Source organism: Mastomys coucha, unplaced genomic scaffold, assembly GCF_008632895.1.
Source record: "Mastomys coucha isolate ucsf_1 unplaced genomic scaffold, UCSF_Mcou_1 pScaffold15, whole genome shotgun sequence".
NCBI classification, from domain to species: domain Eukaryota; kingdom Metazoa; phylum Chordata; class Mammalia; order Rodentia; family Muridae; genus Mastomys; species Mastomys coucha.
In genome coordinates, this window is record NW_022196897.1 from 113,210,089 (window position 1) to 113,233,683 (window position 23,595).

The 23,595-nt window shown below is 45.9% G+C and overlaps 2 long non-coding RNA genes and 1 pseudogene across 3 annotated transcripts in view; 2 read left to right on the forward strand and 1 right to left on the reverse strand.

Moving 5' to 3' along the window:
* LOC116090888 overlaps positions 1-9,017 on the reverse strand; it is a 20,613-nt gene extending 11,596 nt beyond the window's left edge. The window contains exons 1-2 of the long non-coding RNA XR_004118840.1: positions 8,952-9,017; positions 5,112-5,199 (exon numbers count right to left, since the gene is read on the reverse strand). This is a non-coding gene — a long non-coding RNA (uncharacterized LOC116090888). The remainder of the gene's footprint in view (positions 1-5,111; positions 5,200-8,951) is intronic.
* Positions 9,018-9,352: 335 nt separating this feature from the next.
* Positions 9,353-11,675, forward strand: LOC116091790 (annotated as a pseudogene).
* A 1,453-nt stretch (positions 11,676-13,128) lies between these two features.
* Positions 13,129-21,793, forward strand: LOC116090887. 2 transcript variants are annotated; one of them, XR_004118839.1, is made up of 6 exons: positions 13,129-13,595; positions 13,960-14,042; positions 14,976-15,270; positions 16,074-16,146; positions 18,256-18,611; positions 20,095-21,793. It is a non-coding gene; the product is annotated as an uncharacterized LOC116090887 (long non-coding RNA). The 2 variants fall into 2 exon arrangements; XR_004118838.1 differs by lacking the exon at positions 13,129-13,595 and having other exon boundaries at positions 13,604-14,042.
* Positions 21,794-23,595: the final 1,802 nt, after the last annotated feature.

Sequence of the window (23,595 nt, forward strand, 5' to 3'; positions counted from 1 at the left end):
GTCCACCTGGCCAGAACCCATCGTCCCGCGGAACAAGGGGCCCCCGCGAGAAACCCCAGTCCGTGGTAATAATCCTTACAGTTTTTTGAAGTGGAGTTAGAGTTTATTAAGAAAGAGCTTCAATTGCAGCCTTCCATTGGACTGAGCACAGGGTCCCAGTGGAGGAGCTAGAGAAAGGACCCAAGGAGCTGAAGGGTTTGCAGCCCCATGGGAGAAACAACAATATGAACTAACCAGTACCCCTAGAGCTCCCAGGGACTAAACCACCAACCAAAGAGTACACATGGTGGGACTCAGGGTTCCATCTGCATATGTAGCAGAGCATGGCCTTGTCGGTCATCAATGGGAGGAGAGGCCCTAGGCCAGGGAAGTGAGGGAAGGAAGTCAGAGAACCCAAGCCATGGACCTGCTCCTTATTGGCTCACTCCCTGGCTTACACTCAGCTGACTCTCTTATGCAGTCTTCCCAGAGTGCGCTGTGCGATCACCAATCAAGAGGCTCTCAAACAGGCGATGACCTGGGCAATCCCCATCTGCTGAGATCTCCCAAGGTGACTCTAGGCTGTGTCCAGTTGACAGCGGAAGTTAACTCTGACAATTGGTTTACTGCTTTAATGCTTCAGCACTACAAGGACTAGATGGGGTGGTGTAGGCCGGTAATCCCAGAGCCTTGTGGAGTGGAGGCAGAAGTACCAGATGTTCAAAGTCAGCCTCAGCTACATTGTCTGTTCAAGGCTAGCTGGGGCTATGTGAGGCTTTGTGTTTAAAACATACTAGTTCCTAGACATTTCTGATCTTATACACAACCCCGAGATTGGCATGTGCACCTGACAGGGAGACACTTGGCTGTCCCAAATACCAGCAGATTTCTCTTAATCTGTCTTTCCCTGCTTTAATTTTTATTTATGTGTATCTGTGTAAATATGTCGCATGTTATGTGGGTGCCACCAAAGGCCAGACGAGGGCACTGGATCCCCTGGAGCTAGAGTTATAGATAGTTGTAAGCTGCCCAGTGTGAGTTCTGGAAGTAAACTCGGATCCTTTGCAAGCACAGTGCACACTATTAGTTGCTGAGCCTTCTCTGCAGCTTTTAGTATCTTTTTTTTCTTTCTGAGACAGTAACTCACTAGGCAGCCAGCTTCTAGCACCTCCCTGGTGCTGGAATTAAAGGCATGCACACCATGCCCTGACTTTGCTTTGGCTTCTTAAGACAAGGTTTCACTACATAGCCATAGATAGGTCCAAAACTTGTAATCCCACCCCTTCAGCCTCCCAAGTGCTGTGATCATTACACCCGCTACCTGCCAGCCTTAGTAGTGATTATAGCCAGTTTGAGCCTACACACTTACCAGACCTAGTACGGGCACAGAAACAAATCCTAGTTTCTCACCCAGTTTTTGAAGAGGACCCTTTGATGCTATTTTTCCATTTGGTGCCTCTCTTATGCGATTAATTTTATTGTTATTAAATAGATGGTACAGTGATTTTCCCACTGTGATCCCTGTATTTACCCCACTCAGCTCAATGTGCACACACAACATGAAATCATGAGTCCACAAAACACATCCATGATGTGTCAAAAGGAGGGAAGTAAAACACAGGGAGCGTCCCTTGTGTGCCTCTTTTGTTATTGTTCTTGTGTCTACTTGAGACAGAGTCTTGCTATGCAACCCAGGCTGTCTGACAATACACAACCTTCTGCTTTAATCTCCTGGATGCTGGTGCTGGGACCACAGATGTGTGCCAGCATGCCCAGCTTTTGCTGGGCTCTTGATCCACATTTTGTCATCTACTCTTCAAAATGGAAGGGTAAAAAGTGCCTAGGATAGGGTCTCTGACCTCCATGGAGTTGGTCCTTCAGAGCCACAGGACAAAGAAAAGATGGCTATATATAATATATATATTATATATATATAGTATATATACTATATATAGTACATATAAAAGATACCATTTATACTCATGTGAGCTGACTTCAAGAACATTATTTCAATTCTATTTTTGTGACAAGAAAGGCAAGTGTTTAGGTTAAGCCATAACTTGGTGGCATAAGCAGGTTTTAGTCCAATAAATAGTTCACAGAGTTATAGGATACCCTGGCCTGATTCCAACCAAGGCCTCTTTGCCTTATGAGTATATGAGCAGGAGGTGAGGGGCTTCCTAGGAAGTCCAGAGCTTTGCAAACAATGGTTCCCTCCAAATCTATCCAGAGGGAGCCTTGTTTGCCTTGCCATGAGGGTTAATAGTAATTGTCAACCTGGGCAGTACAGTCACCCAGGAGCCTGAATCTCTGGGCCTGCCTGGGAGAGTGTCAAGACTGGGTTAACCGGGATGGGCAGACCTTTCCTAACTGTGGTGACACCCTTCTGTAGGTTGGGGTCTTGACTGAATAAAAAAGGTGAAAGTAGGCTGAGGCCTGGCATCTACCCCTGCTTCCTAACGCTGTGGCTACAATGAGCTGCCTCAGATTCCTGCTGCCAGGCCTCCCCAGCCTGGGCACCATACCACAAGCCAATATAAAACTGTCCTTAAGTTGCTCTCATTAAATATGTTGTCACAGCCGCAGGAAAACAACGAACACACCTGCTTTCTTCTGAAATGCATGTGGGGAAGGTCATAGTTGCTGTTCTATTGCTGTAAAGAGACACCATGACCACAGTGACTCTTACAAAGAAAAACATTAACTGGGAGCTGGCTTCCAGTTCCAGAGCTTTAGAATTCATTATCATCATGGCAGGGATATGGTGGCAGGCATGGCAGTTGCGGTGCTGGAGCAATAGCTAGGAGTCTATTCTGATCCACAGGCAGCAGGCAGAGGAGGGGGGAGAGGGAGAGGCAGAGGGAGAGGGAGAGGGAGAGGATGAGGCAGAGGGAGAGGGAGAGGATGAGGCAGAGGGAGAGGGAGAGGGAGAGGAAGAGGGAGAGGGTGAGAGGCAAAGGGAGAGGCAGAGGGAGAGAGAGAGGCAGAGGCAGAGGGAGAGGGAGAGGCAGAGGGAGAGAGAGGGGGGAAGAGGCAGAGGGGGAGAGGCAGAAAGAGAGGCAGAGGGAGAGGGAGAGGCAGAGGGGGAGAGGCAGAAAGAGAGGCAGAGGCAGAGGGAGAGGCAGAGGCAGAGGGAGGCAGAGAGGGAGAGGCAGAAAGAGAGTCAGAGGGAGAGGGAGAGGCAGAGGGGGAGAGGCAGAAAGAGAGGCAGAGGGAGAGGCAGAGGCAGAGGGAGAGGGAGAGGGAGAGGGAGAGGGTGAGAGGCAGAGAGAGAGAGAAAGAGAGGGAGACGGAGAGAGAGGGAGAGGGAGACGGAGAGGGAGAGACTTGGGCCTTTGAAACCTCCAAGCCTACCTCCAGGGACACACCTCCTCTAACAAGGCCACACCTCCTAATCCTCAAAGAGTTCCACTCCCTGGTGACAAAGCATTCAAATATATGAACCTATGGCAATCATTCTCTTTTAAGCCCCGAGTTTTACTGGCCACCATCAGTGGACCCAGCAGTCCTGTTTCTCTGAACCTTTCTCCAGCAGGACAGGCTGTAAGGGACTATGTTAGGACAGACCCTGCAGCATCTCAGACTTCGTATGTGAACCTTCCCGGCTGTGTGCTCACCTGCTTATCTGTGTTTGCTTACACACATGCTTTGCAGATTGTTACCACCCAAAATAAATGTGGCTTTTCTTGACTTGTTTTATACATTTGTGACATGAAAGAAATGGACAGAGCTTCGAAGTAAAATTCCATGTTATGGCTCCAGCACATCATCTCTGACAAAAATTTTCCACTCTGTGACACTAGGCTCTAATGAGAAACTCCGAATTTTCAAGTTAACTGCAAGTGGACGGCAAGTCAGCCCAATGAAAAAATGTATGGAGAGAATGAACGAAGACTGGAGATGGGACTCAGGCTCAGGCTAGCCCTCGCTGGAATCTGGATCTTGTCTTCATGCAATCTCACTGCCTCTTCCCAGCACTTCCTCCTGGTCTGCCTTTTCTAGTATTTGTAAGCTCTTCAAGGCCAGAGATCATTTCTTATTTGTTCTGATATTCAGGGCCCAGCCTGGCACAGAGAAGGTGCCCGGCAACTGTCTGTCAAGAGTGTCTGAGAGGATCTCAGGTCTAGCTGTTGCACCATGCCAAACTTCACATAGAATCCCACACGAAGCCCCTCCCCCCATTCCCTGCAAAGATGTGGGCTCCACCACAATAAGAGAAGGTTTCTTGAGCCTTTTCCCAAGGCTGCCTGGCCAAAGCCCTAGCTCATCAGGCAGACCGCAGGGGTTCTTGAGGTCTCTGGGCTAACAGGACTTTGGGATGATGGCAGCCTTTCCTCTAGAAGTCCTTTTTACCTTTTCCCTTGGAGACTCTGAGAATGCTACCTTGTGTCACCTGCAGGGAGAGATCCCAGTGACAAGGGAGAAGGGTTCAGATGAAGGCTGATTTAGCTCCTTCCAAGGGAATACAGCTCTGACAGTCATTTCCTAATCAAGAGGTGGCTGGATTGCAGCTTGCCCACACAGCAAAAGCCTGCCACTTTTTTTGGAGACAGAATTTCTCTGTGTAGTCCTTGCTGTCCTGTAACTCATTTTATAGACAAGGCTGGCCTTGAACTCATGAAGATCCACCTGCCTCTGCCTCCCAAGCTCAGGGACCAAGGGTGTGAACCACCACTGCCCAGCTGGGTTAAATCTTAATAACAGCAAAACATTCAAAAGGGCAACTTTGAACTCTTAAAGAAGTCAAAGTCACAGGATCTTGAAGGGTATTCAAGCCTCCAAGAGGCTCTGGTCATCTCTCCTCAGTGTCCATTGCTCCTCCTATGATGTGTAATGCAGGCAAAAGACATGAGCCTTTGCACAACCTATGATGTCAGTGTGCATGACGGTGGCCCCTCCCCAGATTCAGGGCTTAATTTTAGCCATGGGTAGGACAAGGTAACATAGCTGGAAACACTAACACATCTGTGTGTAGAGCTAGGGTGGGGAGCAGAGGCAGGCCAGGATGCCTCTGGAAGTATCTGGAAACCTGGGCACAATGAAGGACTAATAGAAGGAATTGTTAGTTTTTAACAATATGTACAGGTGTGTGGTTCTTGCTCTTTAACCCCAGGACTTCACCCAATACTCACCGCTCAGCTTTCCCTATGGAGTGTCCTCCCTTGCACTTCCAGCATGCACTTCTGTCCTGTTCAAGAACGAGAGTCCAGATTTCACGTCCTTCAAGTACAAAGGAGTAGATGAGTGGCTTAGAAGGGACTTCCGTCTGAAGTCACAGGCTTCCATGCGGAGTTGGCCATTTCCCTATGGCAGGGCCTTAGCCACCACCAGCCCACAGTGACAAGGGACAGAGCAGAAGGGATCTCCATGTGACACCCATCTCCTTTCCATCATCCCTGATTCAACCTGCATCCTTTGCCAAAGCAAGTTCACCTTTTGTCTGTGACTTCAGTTTCCCTATGTGCATAGGCAAAGCTTCGAGGGAGAGGATCACTCCTGTGAGCTGCAGTGTCAGAGGCAGCACTGACTGGGAAGATTCCCCAGAGTTCTGAGGAGGAGGTGGAGCACACTCAACTCTTGAGCTCTGACTAGGTAGTGCCTGGGTTGGACTGCGGTTTCCTGAATCATAGTGGAACCTGTATGCCGCCTAGTGGAAGTATCTGGTAATGGCATGCCACCTAGTGGAAATATCTAGTAACTGACCCAAGCTCTAAAGACCAGCTTGTGCTTCACCGGGGTTAATTGTTCTATATCAACCTTCACGGGAGTCTTAATACTGAAGCCTGAGCATGGCTGAAGGGACATCCCCCAGTGGGTTCTGGCCTCCTTCAATAAAGCAAGTCGGAATGATAATAATCTATAGGCTCTCCTTTCTTTTTTGAGGAAGGGCCTCCTGTAGCCCACATTGACCTTGAAGTTGGTATGTAGCTGAGAATGACCTTGAATTCCAGCTCTTCCTTCCTCTACCATCCACTTGCTGAGATTACAGGCAGGCACCACCACACCTGTCTCTTCCACGGGCCTTCAAACCTTACATGACAGTGACATTGTGGTGACACCCCACTTTTTAGTTTGCACGCAGCAAAACACTACAGTGGGGAGATTTGTGGTGGCTGGGCATTGAAGACAATAGTGGCTGTTTTTGTGTCTGCCGTGACAGAGGGTTTATTTTGTCTCATAGGTGTTCGTCATGGTGGGCTCAGCCTGGCTCCGCTAAGATCACACTCATTAACTTCATGATGGTGGAAAGCAACATGCACTCAGTAGAAATCATGCTTAAGTCATCACAAATCTTTTCTTTGAGATGGATACTAACATATGACACAATGTGAGCCATGGTTAGCCATGCTATTGTCGGGGTAAACAGCCAGCACTCTACAGTGCACAGTCCTAAACAGCCAGCACCCTACAGTGCACAGTCCTAAACAGCCAGCACCCTACAGTGCACAGTCCTAAACAGCCAGCACCCTACAGTGCACAGTCCTAAACAGACAGCACCCTACAGTGCACAGTCCTAAACAGCCAGCACCCTATAGTGCACAGTCCTAAACAGCAAGCACTCTATAGTGCACAGTACTAAATAAGTTCCAGAAGATGCCCACTGGCTTACTGTAAAGTAGGATTTATGTTAGAGGGGTCTGCGGACTATAAGGTGTTCCAGGCTGGTGTAAGTGCTCTGAACACATTAAGCTAAGTTAAGCTGGGATGTTAGGTTTAGGAAAGTACATTTGATATGTACAGCATATTCAGCCACCATGGGTTTACTAGGGGATAGCCCTGTCATACCTCTAAACTCCCTTCTCCCTAGGAGTGAGGTGGTGACTCAGGAATGGAGTCCCATGTCCTCTCTGCTGCTGCCTCAGTGTTTCATTCTGCTCCCAGATCATGACATTCCCCCACCCCAGGCAACCCTTAGCCCACCATCCAACTCTCCAACTCCTGGGACACCAGCTATGTATGTTACAGTTAAAGATACTATACTTAACCTCAGCTCCCACAGACTGAGGCATGCAACACAGTGCCCAGTTATATAGGGTGCTGGAGATTGAACCCAGGGCTTCCTACATGCTAAGCAAGCATCCTACCAACTCAACTACACCCCAGACTCTCTCACTCTTCTCTTTGTCCAGGCCACGAGGAGCTTGCCACAGTGTGCATCCTCACCACAGTCCCCAAAAGCAGCAGGGCCAACTGGCTCTGAATAGAAACTTCCAACTCTGCGAGCAGAATCAACCTTCACTCTTTATAAGGTGGTTATCTCAGGTACTTTATCCTAGTAACAGAAAGGTAACCAGCTCACCTCACTCTTGTCGGAACTAGTGTGGCTTCCACCCTTGCCCGAGGAAACCGTGAGTTATCCTGATTTCCATGAGGATATAGAGATTGGGCTGGCTTTCAGGGGGTTTGTGTGTGTGTGTGTGTGAAGCCTCCTGTTATGAATGCTTAGCGTGGAAGTAAGCTATCTGAAGTCTGATGCTGAGCTAAAACATCCTTAAAACTTGCTTGCATTTTATGCCGTATTTCTACACTGACAAACCTTCCATACACAATAACAGAAAACTTCATATTTCATAATAAGTATGGAAGCCGCCATGCTGGGTAGTTTGTTTGTTTGTTTGTTTTTGTCAACTTGACACAAATGGGAAGGGGAATCTCAATTGAGAAAATACTTCTATCAGACTGTCCTGTTAGCAAGACTGTGGGCACTTTCTTGATTAATGACTGATAGAGGAGGAGCAAGCTCACCTCGGGCAGTGCCATACCTGGGTAGATCATCCTTGGTTGTACAAGAAAGCAAGCTGAGCCAGATGATGGTGGGGCACATCTTTAATCCCAGTGCTCAGGAGGCAGAGGCCAGGTAGATCTCTGAGTTCGAGGCCAGCCTGGTCTACAGAGGGAGTTTCAGGTCAGCCAGGGTACACAGAGAAACCCTGCCTTGAAATAAAAAAACATAAAATAAAATAAATAAATAGAGAGAGAGAGAGAGAGAGAGAGAGAGAGAGGGAGGAAGGGGGAGGGAGGGAGAGAGAGAGCTGAGAGAGGCGTGAGGAACAAGATACTAGTAAGCAGTGCTTCTCTATTGCTTCTGCTTCATTTCCTTGCCTGCATGGTTCTGTCTTGAGTTCCTGTCTTGCCTTCCTTGCCAATGGGCTGCAAACACCTGTTCTTAGGCTTGGGACCTGGTGTAACCCACCATGATGCCTTCCTCCCATGCCTTTCTTTCCTCCTTTTCTTTTCTTCCTTCCTTCCTTTCTTTCTTTTTGTTTGTTTGAGACAGGGTTTCTCTGTGTAGCCTTGGCTGTCCTGCAGACCAGGCTGGCCTCCAACTCAGAGACCCACCTGCCTCTGCCTCCCAAGTGCTGGGATTAAAGGTGTGCCCACATTCTTATAAACGAGAGCATTTAATTGGGGCCAGCTTACAGCTTCAGTTCATTTATCAGCATGGCAGGAAGCATGCAGGCAAACATGGTGCTGGAGAAGGAGCTGAGCATTCTACATCTGGATCTGCAGGGAGCAGGAAGAGAGAGCCTCTAGGCCTGGTTTTGGGCTTCTGAAACCTCAAAGCCCCATCTCCCCACCACCAGGAACACACTTCCTCAAGTGTGTCAAGACCACACTTCCTAGTCCTTCTAAGTAGTGCCACTTCCTGATGACTGAGCATTCAGACATATGAGCTGATGGGGGCCATTCCTACTTAAACCACCACAGCTTCTGATGGGATAGAGGTCATGAAGGGGTCTGGTCTACTTGATGAACTAATGCATTTACAGAGTCATAATGTAATGGGAAAGAAATGGAAACTAGAAAGGTCCTAGTCGAAACAAGTTGGTCACTTGGTGCTGTGGCTTTGAAGCTGGCTTTGTGTCCCTTCCTGTCTCTTATAATTGCTCTCCTTTTCATGGTGACGCTGTGCCTCACCCCTGGCCCACAGAGGATAGTTTTGAACTCTCCGTAGGTGAGCCCACACACACCTTTCCTTCTTCAAGTTGTTGCTCCAGTATTTTGTCCCAGCAATGTATCAGCATTCTTGGGTCTGTTTGCCTTAGGCCCTGAAATAAATTGGCTCAGTAACAGAAAAAGGCATTTCAGGTTTCCTGTGAATCAGGGACATTTCTCTTAGTGCTTTGCCTACATCTACTCAAGATAAGAAGATTTTTATGGGGCCGGGCGGTGGTGGTGCACGCCTTTAATCCCAGCACTTGGGAGGCAGAGACGGGCAGATTTCTGAGTTCGAGGCCAACCTGGTCTACAGAGCGAGTTCCAGGACAGCCAGGGCTATACAGAGAAACCCTGTCTCAAAAAACCAAAAAAAAAAAAAAAAGAAGTAGTAGTAGATCTTTATGTAACATACTTTCAGTTGCTACCATGCGGGATGTGGAGCCCTGGAGTGGAGCACTTGCCTAATGAGCATCAGACCCAGGGTTCGCCAGCAGGTCAGAAAAAGTATTTAGGAACACATCTAACAGGACTGATTGTCGTTGTTCTTTAAAAAAATATAGAGAGGACTGGAGAAATGGCTCAGCCATTAAGAACACTGGCTGTTCTTCCAGAGGACCAAGGTTCAGTTCCCAGCAGCCACAGGTAACTCTAGTTCTAGGGGATCTGACACCACCTTCTGACCTCTGAGGGCACTGCGAACCTGTGGTGCATAGAGACACATATGCAGGCAAAACACCCATGCACATTCAAATAAATAAAATTTAAATTTTAAAAAGAAAAAAAAAATCAACGGGTTGGCCCTGGGGCTGAGGCAGGTTGCTGTCCCTCCCGCCTTGCTGGATCATGCCCGGGGCAGCAGCAATCTGGGGAGTGCAGAGGGGGGACGTGACACCATAAAGGCATTACGGCATTACCTCTCCTATCAGCTTAGCAGCCCACAAAGAGACTGACTGCCTACTCACAGAGAAACTCATCGAGACGCTGAAGGCCTTTGGGGTTTTTGAAGAAAAAGAGGAACTGCAGTACAGGATTTTAATTTTGAGAAAATTAAATAACCTGGTGAAAGAATGGATTCAAGAAATCAGCGAAAGCAAGAATCTTCCACAATCTGTAACTGAAAATGCTGGAGGAAAAAAATTTTCCCTTTGGATCTTACAGACTAAGAGTACATACGAAAGGTGCTGATGATATTGATGCGCTGTGTGCTGCACCAAGGCACGTTGATCAAAGTGGACTTTTTCACCTCATTCTATGATGAATTGAAATCACAAGAAGAAGTGAAAGACTTAAGAGCTGTTCAAGAGGCATTTGTACCAGATATCAAACTCTGTTTTGATAGAATAGAGATTGATATTTTGTTTGCAAGGTTAGCACTGCAGACTATTCTAGAGGATTTGGGCCTACAAGATGACAGTCTGCTTAAAAACCTTGGTATAAGATGCATAAGAAGCCTTAGTGGTTGCAGGATAACCGATGAGATTTTATATCTAAGACAAAACATTGAGAACTTCAGGTTAACTCTGAGAGCCATCAAACGGTGGGCCAAATGGCACAACAGCTAGTCCAATACATTGGGTTTCCTCAGTGGTGTTTCCTGGGCTATGCTAGTAGCAAGAACTTGCCAGCTTTATCCAAATGCAATAGCATTGACTCTTGTACATAAATTCTTCTTGGTATTTTCTAAATGGGAATGGTCAAATCCAGTGCTATTGAAACAACCTGAAGAATGCAATCTTAGTTTGCCTGTGTGGGACCCAAGGGAAAACCCCAGTAATAGGTACTATCTTATGCCTATAATTACACCAACATACCCACAACAGAACTCCACGTACAATGTGTGTGCTTCAACATTATATATATTGTACTTCTAGCAAGTGCGCCCATGGAAAAGCAGCATCTGGAACGGCTGGGCTTGGTGGAATCAAAAATCCACATCCTGGTTGGTAGCTTGGAGAAGAATGAGGTTATTACACTAGCTCATGTGAATCCCCAGTCATTTCCAGCCCCCAAAGAAAGTCCTGACAGGAGAATTTCACACAATGTAGGAGACTGGGTTAGTGTTTAAAAAAAAAAATGAGAACTCTGAAAATCTCAGTGTCGACTTCACCTATGATATCCAGTCTTTCACAGACACAGTTTATAAGCAAGCAATAAACAGCAAGATGTTTGAGCTGGATATGAAGATTGCAGCAATGCATGTGAAGAGAAAGCAACTCCATCAGCTGCTGCCTAGTCACGTACTTCAGAAGAGGAAGAAGCAGTCAACAGAAGGAGTCAAGTTAACAGATCTGAATGACAGCAGCCTTGACTTGTCTATGGACGGTGATAACAGCATGTCTGCGCCTTCACCCTCTAGTGCTATGAAGACCAGTCCATCGAACAGTTCTGGCAGCTCTCAGAGCAGAAACAGTCCTGCTCCAGCTGTGACTGCAGCATCTATGACCAGCATCCAGGCTTCTGAGGTTTCTGTACCACAAGCAAATTCCAGTGAATGCCCAGGAGGTCCATCGAGTGAAAGCATTCCTCAAACTGCCACACAGCCAGCCATTTCTCCACCACCAAAGCCTACAGTCTCCAGAGTTGTCTCCTCAACACACCTGGTAAACCCATCGCCTAGACCTTCAGGAAACATAGCAACAAAAGTCCCTAATCCTATGGTGGGAGTCAAGAGAACGTCCTCACCCCATAAAGAAGAAAGTCCTAAGAAAATCAAAACAAAAGGGCATGAAATAAGTGAAGATGCTGTCTTGCTTTGAGTGGACATGATAAAACAGAGACAAAGGTCGGGGCAGTGGTGGCACATGCCTTTAATCCCAGCACTTGGGAGGCAGAGGCAGTTGGATTTCTGAGTTTGAGGCCAGCTTGGTCTACAGAGTGAGTTCCAGGACAGCCAGGGCTACACAGAGAAACCTGGTCTCAAAAAACAAAAACAAACAAACAAAAACAAAAGACAAAAAGCAAAACCAAAGGCAAAGTTGACAAGTGTGGTTCAATCAGAAACTGTTCCAGCCTCAGCTTCTCTGTCGGCCTCTCAGAAAACACCCAGTACAGACCTTTGTGATACCCCTGCTCTCCCTGCAAATCCTATTCCTGTTATCAAGAATTCAATAAAATTAAGACTGAACTAGTAAAACCATCTCAGGTCCATAAACAGCATCTGCCAACTCAGCCTGGTGCCTTCAGATGCTTAAACAAAAGAAAGAAAGAAGAAAAGTAAAAGGAAGGAGATTGGAGGGACAAGACTAGACCTGACTGACAGTGGGTTTAGTTGTTTGGTGAGCTCTCTTACTTGGGCTCACCAGCACTTGATCGGAAGTCCAGGTTAGAATGGGAAGCTATACTACTAACAATAACACTATTATTAATAGCATTAATAACAGTAACACTATTATTGTTGTGTTAGCAACAGTTGCATTAACTATTTCAGAAAAAATCACTGCCTTTATGAAGGAAACAATACAAAGCCCTCAAGCTATGTTTGTATCCATAATTGACATCCAGATTGGGTTTATACGTGATGCATTGTTTGGAAAATTGCAACACAAACTGGCATAAGAACTCCTTTAAAAAAAAGAAAAAATTTCAATTAGCAATTGCTAGAGTTGATGACCTACCCTGACATAGTACTGTTTTGCCAAAGTTGGTTATGTTTGAACTTGATTTTTTTATCTTAATTAAAGAAGCATAAAATTATTTAAAATATTTTTAAAAGAGAAAACTAAACATTATTATCTTTATTATTGCTTTGGTAGGCTGCTAAATATGAGATGTATACTAATGCCTATAGGATCCGTTGAAGGTACCTGCGGTCTGCAGACATGACTGGCGTAAGAGATGTAACATGAAACAAAATAAGGAAACATACTTAAGATTTTCTTTTCAGTGTGCAGAATTCATAGCAGTTTCTGGATGTGCTACAGAAAACATGGCACCACCCATTTTGAAAATACAAAAACACTTGCCTGATGACAAAACCCAGGGTCCACTCTGCAGCTCCCCAGAACTGTTGAAATACTCCTTACAGAGAAGCAAAGCCCAAAGTCGCAAAGACCTTCAGGAATCTCTTTTCCCAGAGGCCATACACCCCTCTGCTCCCCTAATGTCTTCTTTTTCTAACTATCTCCCCCTCCATTTTGCCACCCTTGAACCCTGAGCAGAGCAGAGAATGTTCGAGGCCCAAGATTCTATACTGACTGCAGGGGCCGCTAAACCACCCTAACTGTCACACCGGCTTCACAGGCATGAGAAGAGAGAAAGCAGTCAAGGGCAGCCAAGGCCAACACATCCGATCCTAGCAGTGCACTTGAAAGGTTTAGGCAAGAGGGTTGGCCTTAGGGTTGGATGCTTGCTTGAGTTAAGTAGTAAGTTCTAGATCAGGCTGAGTTACAGAGTAAGGCCCTGTCTCAAAAAAGAAGACAGAGAGAGAAGAGGAGGAGAGAGAATCTTAATGTTTTTCTTCTATGGAAACTTGAGTAAGAGGGATATCTGCGCAGCCCAAGGAAGCCAAGCATGGCCAGAGGAATCGCCACAAATCTCCCACAAAGTCTGGGAGAGGAAAAACTCACAAAGATAAGTGTGGGTAGAAGAGGGATATGAATCTTCAGACCTGATCCAACCCAGCCCAAGGAAGCCAGGAAACTTGAGAGACATAAAAGAGCAGACTTGGACCACAGAAGGTACAGTCAGTGAGTCCCAGAGAGCTCTTCCATCCCTTCCTTACATCCTTTAATGCCTTTGGGATCTGCCATGAGTCAGATGAACTGAACCATTCATGTAAACTTGAATTGCTCTTTGAGGCCTCTCCTTCCAGTCTTGCCAAGGACATTGTCTATTTAATACGTATTGATGCTATCTTATTAGAACTGCTAAGTAATTTATTAATGAATACTTCTAAGAAACACTGAGATGATCTCCTTAACACTGAGATGATCAGCCCAAAGAAAGGGGGACCTGCCGGCTCCCAGTCATGCAGGGCTGTGGCAGCCCTCATAGTGCCCGCCCAATCCTGCCTTTGGAAGGCATCTAACCTTTGTTTTGCAGCTGCAACTATCCAGGAAGGTTGTGCAATTATTGGAGTTTGGAACCCAATGAGTGTACACTCAAAAGCTTTCACCCCATCTGAGGTAACTACCATTTATTCACTCCCGCTTGACTAGTGAAGTACTGATGCTCTTGAGCTATGAGACCTTGTCCTGATGATAAATGTTATGGACTGAAAAATAGTGTTTCAGGGGTTGGAGAGATGGCTCAGCAGTTAAGAGCACTGGCTGCTCTTCCAAAGGCCCTGAGTTCAATTCCCAGCACTCGCATGGTGGCTCACGACCATCTGTAATGGGGTCTGATGCCCCCTTCTAGTGTGTCTGAAGACAGTGACAGTGTACTCACATATGTAAAAAAAATTAATCTTAAGATGAGCAGAGTTGTGGGGTTTTATCCAGAATGATTCCCTTAGCTAGCTTTTGCTCAAATCTGAAAAAAAAATTTACAGAAACTATTACTTAATTTTCAGGTAAACAAAAATCAAATATAAAGTAGTATAACAATCTTTATACAGGGCAGTGGTGGCGCACGCCTTTAATCCCAGCACTTGGGAGGCAGAGACAGGCATATTTCTGAGTTCGAGGCCAGCCTGGTCTACAGAGTGAGTTCCAGGACAGCCAGGGATATACAGAGAAACCCTGTCTCGAAAAAGAAAAAAAAAAAAAACTTTATGAAGGTACAATGAATACAAGCATATAGGTAAATGGAAGTAGGTGCTCAGAAATAATGGGCTATAAGTTGTTTCCTAATCTCACAGTGCTCTAGGCAGACTCCCTAATAACAGCTGCTGACTTGAATGCTAACTATGTTACATTGCTTGTTAATGTTGAACTGTGGGCCAAGGGTTGGTTTTTGAGCATGCCCAGTCCTAGCATTGTGGTTTGGGTTTTCTTGATGGTAGAAGAGAGAATGTCTTTGATCTGACTCAAAGCATATGCTATTTCCTCTAATTCCTTCATAAGGTAGAGGTGAGATGACAGGATCCCGGCTTTGATGTAATCTGTTCTCTGTTACAGAAAGAGCTGATCCACACATTTGGTCATCAAGATGTCAGTCTCCCACCGCAAGAGTGGTGCTGGTTCCAAGCCTGCTTGGGAACACGGCCCAATTCAAATCGTCTATCTTGTTGCTACTGGGAAATGACATCATCCCCGAGGCGTTGAGCCACTGCTAAGATGACAATGACACAAGATGGCTGGCTGCCCCTTGAATAACAAATACCTCACGGGAGATGCCTGCGGCTTCCGTTTCCTGTGACTGACACCCCACTTGTCCTTGTGTGCTTTTGCATCTATCTCATCATTGTTAGAAGTAGGGAACTTTACAGCGTCATCGGGGCTAATCACGTTCCCTGGCAGCTCCTATGCATGGGTTGTCCTTGCCATTCAAAGTCAGGGAGAACAGGAGTCAGTGGGGCCGTTGCCTGCGCCCACAGAGCCCAGATGGTAGAAGGGTTGGTGGCTAAACAGGACATGTAATATGCTGATGAGTATTTTTATTGTTTTTCTACTAAAGCGGTTGATGGCACAGTAACTGCTAGTATCTAGCACAGGGTCTGCTTGGCTATCCTTTTGCCTATGGCGTTTGTTGCCATGTGCTTGGTTCTGGAGAAAGGTACCCGCCCTCCTCTCCAGGAATGGAGAAGGAGGACAACAAAGGACTTTCAGGACATGCCTTTTCTAGGCAGCCTCCTTCACATAGGGGCCACATCGCCTCAGCATCCCACAGAAGAGTGGATGCTCTCTGTGCATTGTCTCTTTCCTCAGTCTCTTCACTGAAAACCTGTCCAAGGGCCATGACTATAAGCCCTCCTTGACATCCCTAGGGTGTGGGGGTCGGGGCGGGGGGCGGTGCCCTAAAGGTGGGTCTTCAGTTTCACTGTGGCCCATCTAAAAGTATCGGAGCAGCACAGAGTGACTGAGATGTTCAGTCCTTGGAGATCCAGCATTAAGAATGTGATGGAAGAGCTGAGGCTGCCTCTCCAGGGCAATACAGAGCGGGGTGCGAGGGCCAGGTTAAAATCGTGTGTACAAGATACTCCTGCTGCTCCTGACTCAATTCTTCCTTAAGCAATGTCAGAACCCTCCTAACTCAGTTTCTGTTTTGTCTGGCAGAGTTTAAAGAACACAGCCCATTCCTAGAGTTGAGTTATTCATCCTGGATTCTTGGGAAAAAAATACACCAGAGGTACGGGCCATGTAGTCAGTGATAACAGCACAGAAGCACAGGGAAGGGGGAGGAAGGGGAGGGGAGGGGAGGAGAGGGAGGTGCGGGGGAGGGAAGGGGAGGGGAGGGGAGGGGAGAGAAGAGGGGAGAGGAGGGAAGGGGAGGGGAGAAGAGGGGAGGGGAGAGGAGGGTGCCTTCATTTCTCAGGCTGTGTTCTGGGATGATAGTGTGTCTCTGTGGTTTTAATGTGCTAGTTTATGGGAGGGGCAGAGGTCAGTAACTTAGAAAGAAAAAAGAAAGGAAGGAAGGAAAAGAAAGAAAGAAAAGAAAGAAATGAAATGAAAGAAATGGAAGAAAGAAAAGAAAGCAAGCTCTATTGTGCTGGTGGAGGCATCAACCAGATTTAGCCTGCTTGTCTAAGAGGGACAGAAATTTTGTTTTCTGCTGTAACCAGAGCAAAATTCTGACCGCCATGAAAATTCTCACCAGAACATACAATTCTTGAGCTCACAGAATTCGGAAGTTTGGCTGGCACGTGGTTATAGTTAAAGCTGTTTGATTGTCATATTTGATCTTTCTAGCTGTATATTCACTGAGTCATATCTGGAAGAGTAAGTTCAAGCATGCAGAGAACATCCAGGGTCCTGCAGTGCTCCCACACTGGGAGGACTACACACAGTAGGCACAGAGACACTATCCTATAATTGTCTTCTGGGCTGCTCTACATGCCCATGTTGACCGTTTGAGGACTAAGCCGCTCTGAGCAGCCCATTTCTAAGACACCTAACGAGGGAAGGGAGTTTATAAATTGATTGTGTTGTTTTATTATTATTATTTTTTAAAGATGTATTTTTATGTATATGGGTACACTGTAGCTGAACAGATGGTTGTGAGCCTTCATGTGGTTGTTGGGAATTGAATTTTTAGGACCTCTGCTCACTCCAGTCAACCCCACTTGCTCTGGCCCAAACATTTATTATTATACATAAGTACACTGTAGCTGTCTTCAGAAGCGCCAGAAGAGGGTGTCAGATCTCATTATGGATGGTTGCGAGCCACCATGTGTTTGCTGGAATTTGAACTCAGAGCCTTCGGAAGAGCGGTCTCTTACCCGCTGAGCCATCTCTCCAGCCCCGATTGTGTTGTGTTGACACAGTTATCAGGAAAATTTTGGAGGTTCTAACAGCAGGTGTAGCTCTGGACTTGAACTTACTACTTAACCTGTTTAGGACACAGACGATGCCTAGAACTGCATGGAACTGTGAATGACAAGTTATGGGACAGACAAGGTGTGCCGAGATTTCAGTAAAGAATAAAGTACCGGGCTAGAGACGTAACTTAGTCTGAAAACAGATTGTGGGGCAAACAAGAAGTCTTGAATTAGCCTCAAAACCCATATAAAAATAACAATGACAAAAAACAGGAGGGTGGACCTGCTTGTAATCTCGGCATTGAGGTTGTAGAGTCAGGCTGATCCTAGGGGTTTGCAGGTTAGCCAGACTGTCCAAATGTGTGAATTCCATTGTTTCTCCCTGAAAATATAAAATAAAATGGACCACATCCAAACATTGACCCCAGAAGTTGACTTCGAAGTTCCGCACACATGTATACACATATTACATACACACACACACACACACACACACACACACACACATGAGTATTCATATACACACACATGAATATACATACACGAGTACACATATACAGGCATGTGTACAAATTCACACAGGAAAACATTTTTTAAAAGTGCAGTAGTGGGGCTGACGAGATCGCTCAGTGGGCAAGAGCACTGACTGCTCTTCCGAAGGTCATGAGTTCAAATCCCAGCAACCACATGGTGGCTTACAACCACCCATAATGAAATCTGATGCCTTTTCTGGTGGTCCAAAGACAGCTACAGTGTACTCATTTATAATAATAAATCTTTTTTTAAAAAAAAGTGCAGTAGGGCACCAAGAAGAGGTGGATGGATAAGGCTGTCCTCCATGGCTCCAGGAGTATCAGGGCAAGCAAGACTTCTGGGCTGGGAAATAACACCCAAATAGACTACCCTCAGACACCTTTAAACTGAGAAGGGCTTTTCTTCTCAGACATGAAGTGTTAGCCTGAATCTTTTTCTCTCTTTAGGAAAAAAAGGAAGAATTTGCTGAGAGGGTTATCCTCCCAGAAGAGCTGGAAAAACTGACAGAAACTTTCCAGAGAGTCTGGGAGTGTAGATCCTCACCTACCTGGGTCACTGGCCCCCCTGATAAAGTCCTCATGACAATGTTCCCACAGTATTAGGATAAATCACATCTGGTTTGTACCTAGATGTCCTCTCACCACTTTAGTGTCAACCACACAGGATGAAATCTGCTGTACAGACAACACACCAGCCGAGCTACCACTGGTTGGTGATGTAGAAAAGTCCTGTGAAGATGTGGTCCCTTGGACATCTGGCTCACACACACAAGCTAAAGAGAATGTCATACAAATTAGGCCAGGTAAGTCACCTCTACCTCCACACATGGAAAAGCTGTGCGAAAACACAGTCCCCATGTCATTTGTGTCAACCAGACAGTCTTCAGCCTGCGACAGTGTCGCTGCCAACTAAGTCAACGTTGCTTTGTGTTGTGGCAAAGCCTTGTGTAGCTGTGGTTTCCCACCACATCTGGGTCAGCCTCACAGGCTTCACAGACTGGAGTACAATAGTGAAGTAAGTCAGCACTGGGAGAGAGGTTCCTGTGACTTGCAGCTCTGAGCAACACAGAAACACACCTACCTGATGATGGCTCCCTCATTCTCTCTTGCTTCCAGGTGCTTGGCTCTGTGCTACAAAGCTTCATGTGATGCTGTTGTGTGCTCTTTAGCTTATGTTAAGCCAAGTCACTTTTTAGACCCCTAATGTTTAAAGGTTCTGTGGATATTTGAAACACTGGGTGAACTAGAGATCGCAGGTGGCTTTTTGAAAGAAGCAACTTTGAAGGGTCTAATACCACTGTGGTAACCAGATCAAATGAAAGGAAGAAAAGGCAGGCTGTTGGATTGTGCTGGCCCTAGAAGCATTCTTTGTTGAGGTTTGGTCTGTTACTATGTATTGTAAGGCTAATGTTGGCTCCCAAGATCCAGTTTCAGGGATAAGAGAATCCTCACTTATACCATGTGGTGCTATGCAACCTTGCTCCTTAACTTAAAATTATTGGTTGACTAAAGATGCCAAGAGCCTATTGCTGAGCAGAAGAGAGGTAGGTGAGGTTTTGGTTCCTGAACTTGAGGTCTGAGGAGGACCAAGAGGGAGAAGAGAGAAGATGGAGAGAGGAAAAGATGCCATGGGTTAAATGGTTATGAGAATTGGCCATGAGTAAAAGAGGCCCAGATGGAACCTGGCAAGTCATATCTTGGGGTTATTGATACTAATAGCTTAGAGAGTAGATATCTGCCCAGGTCTAGTGCTTTAAAGGCTTATTATAAATATAAAGATTATGTGTGTTTTTTTATCTGGGAATTGAATAATCAAAGGTGGGGTAGAAATCTTCAACTGAGATTAAATATTTAGAACAATTCCTGGTCTTGAAGGAGATTGGTTAGTTAGGGCAAACACTGTGTGGGAGGTGGTAACTCAGCTTAGCCATAAAATCTGTTGATCTTCTTAACAATTGGGGATCCAGAAAGTAGCAGTGGGTTGAAACAATGAGGAAATCTTGTTAGATTCAATTTGTGAAAGTAGGACTGACTTCCTAAGGCTGTGCTGTTGCCCCAACTAGTGCAAAGAGGAAATTCTGGGGTGCTTCTCCTCTGCCGCTTACAACAACGTATGTGAGCAGTGAAGGCTGTGAACCACCAATGGGAGGGAATTCTGGGAACACAAAAGACACAGGGGCTGCAGATTTAGGGAAGAGCCATCACCTGAGTAGATTTTTTTTTTTAATTGCCACTTCAGAGTACACCAGGGAATTGTGGTCACAATGGTTATTTTTGCCTCTGCAGGTGAGAACCCCAGGCCTGATAGCAAGAGCATTGATTCCTGTCCAGGAGTATGATCCCAACTCCATGAAGAAATCTTCATCCACTGGGTTTCTGACCTTAGGCTGAATCCATGTATGCAAATGTGACTCTCTGAGGGCTCGTCTGTCCTTCTCATCACTTAAGAAAACCTAAGTCTTGTGTCTCTGGACAGAGTAGAGCTCATCCGTATTATGAAACCACAAGTCTCGTGTCTCTGGACAGAGTAGAGGTCATCCGTATTATGCCGCTCCTCTTGCATGTGGTGCTCAGCACATCTGATGGCTAGTGGTCCACTCCTGGGTCATGAACATTTCCCAGGGCTTTTACATTTTCCTCAATGTTATCATTGGCTGGTCACCCAATCTCTGAAAGATAGATAGATAGATACATAGATAAATAAATCTGTGCCAGCAACTTTCAAGTATACAATACAGCGTTTTGTGCTACACACCCACCATTTTACATTAACCTTCTTTTGAACTTACAAAGAACTTAGCAGTCTCCTCACACACTGGAGTTAACCTCCATTTATTCACAGTGCTGGTAAAGAACTTACTGTGAAGAGTAATCCTTCCCAATTACAAGAATATTCTTGTATTTGGTTACAAATAGCTCTGCACTGGGAGAGGAGTCCAGGACAGCTGTTGAGAGCGCTTTAGCCCTGGATTCCTTGCCAGACAAGGCATGATTGGTTGGACTCACTGAGAATTCTGACTTGTTCCCCTCTCAGAACCATCCAACCCAGACAGCCTTTTTTGTCTAGCATAGATCTACACATGTAAGTACACATGTACCACACATACTAACATGCTTCCAGAGTCCGTAATGGTTGTGTGCTCCACTAAGCACAGTGAGTACACGGGTTACTCTGGGTATTTCAGGGAGGAAAGGGTCTCTACGAGATCTTAAAAAAAAATAAACATCACATAAAGTATAGCATTATATGGCTGCTCTAAAGGGCTCCCTTTAAGCTCTATGTTCTGATGAACCCAACTTACCCTTTAAAAAGATACATTTGTGGCAACATTGCTTTGCTAAAAAAAAAAAAAAAAAAAAAAAAAAAAAAAAAACTCAAGAAATCTGAACTATATGAAGTGATGGGAACCCCAAGGGCCTGAAATGAAGACTTCCCCACATCAGACACCTTCTCAGAAAGGGACTTCTCTTTCCTTCCTGTACCTGCTCTAAAGGCAACCCGACCTCTGCTCGGACTATCAGGTACTGTTATCACACAAGCCTTTGTGGACCCCATTTGCAACATTTTTTTCTTCTTCCCTGCCTGCTAAGGATATTCTCACTTGATGAAACTATTTGCTTTGGTTATTTTCTTTCTTTCTGTTCATTTCTGTTGAGTTACTTTAGGTTTTTTTTTCATTTTGTTTTAAACTTTCAGCTCAAAGAATTCCTGTTTCGTTCCTATTAATAGTTGCTAGATAAATCATCCTTTAACTATGATTCACTCACCAGAGAACTGTAAGCCAGTATCCTGCTGTGGGGGGTTAGTGTAAAGGGGGTGAAGAAGAGAGGGGGGAGAGGGGAAGAGAGAAGTGGGGGCACCAGAAGAAGGGGAGACAAAAGGAGGGTTTCTTTGCTCAATTGTAAACAGAAGTGAAGAAATGGGATGATCAAAAATCAAAATATTTGGAAATGGCAGCAAATGAATAAAGCAGTTCAGATGGTAGAGATGATTATGTTTATGCTGTATCAGAGTCCCATGGCTACTACAACCAAATACCACAAACCCAGTAGGGAATCATTCTTTTGTAACTCTGCTGTCAGGACCACTTCCCCTGCCAGCCCTGAGGGAGAATGCATGCATTCCAACCCCTGACATGCTCCGGGTATTTCTGGAGCTGCAGTAGCAGAACTCCATGAAGCCCCTGTCTACTGGTCCACATACTTTCTCTGTGTCTCTTCATTTCTTAAGAAGACAGTTGTCTTGGCCTGGGGCTTTCCTGTCTACCTGCCTCTTGAATTTGATGGTTCTTAAGAGTCATTTAGGCTGATGGCTCTCAACCTTCCTAATGCTGCGACCTTTGAATACAGTTCCTCATGGTGTGGTTACACATACACACACCAACCATAAAATTACTTCATTGCTAGCTACTTCATAACTTATCTTGCTGCTGTAATGAATCATACTGTAAATATCAGATGTGCAGGATATCTGATATGTGACACACCCCCCCAAGGGATCTTTTGACCCATAGGTTGAGAACCACAATTTGGACGGCTTTCCCTAAATGGGCTCACATGGAGCTACCCATTATGCAGTGCATTTGTAGTAGCCAGCCCTACTATGTTATATGGCTAGAACAGGGGTCTAGGCTGGGCGGTGGGAAGGGTCCAGCTTCCTCAGCAGACCTGCTTTCCTTATAGCCAGCTATCCAGGGCCAGACCAGATGATGGGAGTAGCTGGGAGCATCCATAGTGCAGGAAGCTTCTCCGTGGAACTAAGTGAACAGGACGCCAAGTGCAGGGATGAGATGGGAAAGACACTCAACCAGAACCAGGTTGCTGCCACGTTTCTGCATGCTCAGCTGTGTGTACTAGCATGCAAAACTGCTCCAAATAGTGCCACTTGTCCCATGGGAAGTGGCACTATTAGGAGATGTGGCCTTACTCAAGGAAGTATGTCACTGTGGGGTGGGCTTTGAGGTCTCCTCTCATGCTTAGGCTCTACCCAGTGTAGAAGAGAGCCTATTCATGACTGTCTTCAAATCAAAATGTGAAACTCTTGGCTCCTCCAGCCCCATATCTGCCTGTACGCTGCCATGTTTCCCAACATGATAATGGACTAAACCTCTAAAACTGTAAGCCAATCCCAATTAATTGTTTGTCTTTATAAGCATTGCCTTGGTCACGGTGTCTCTTCACAGTAATAAACCTTAACTTAGACACACATCTTGGGTTCTCAGCTGTGCATTTTGGGGAAAAAATGGTGATAGTCACAGTACATCCCATTGAACAGGAGCCTGCATGTGGCCCTCCATGTGCAGGGCCCAGTGTGTTCTGAGATGTTTCACCTTAGATTCCCAATGGGATGGTTGATAGACTTGGGGATGGGGGGACCAACACCTCAACAACTTAGGTTCCTTCTAGTCCCACCATTTTCCCCAGAGATTAGACTGTTGCCTTTTAGATTTTAACATTTTATTTCCTCCTCCCTGGTTGTCCCAGACAAAAGCTTGCTCAGTACATGGTACCTGGGTCTGACTTATAAAGCCCTGTGTCCCTAATGCTCAGGGAACACATTAGATTCCCTGGGGACAGTATCAAGGAGTTAGTCTACATTTCCTCCAAAGCCAACTGTGAGATGAGACCTGAGTGTGGAACCCTGGGAAGCCAAGTGGGAAAGGGGTGTGGCCTTGTTCGAGTAAGTGTGGACTTGTTAGAGGAGGTGTACCACTTGGGGTAGCCTTTAGGTTCAAAAGTCCATGCTAGGCCCAGTCTCTCCCCTCCCTCTCACTTTTTCCCTCCCTC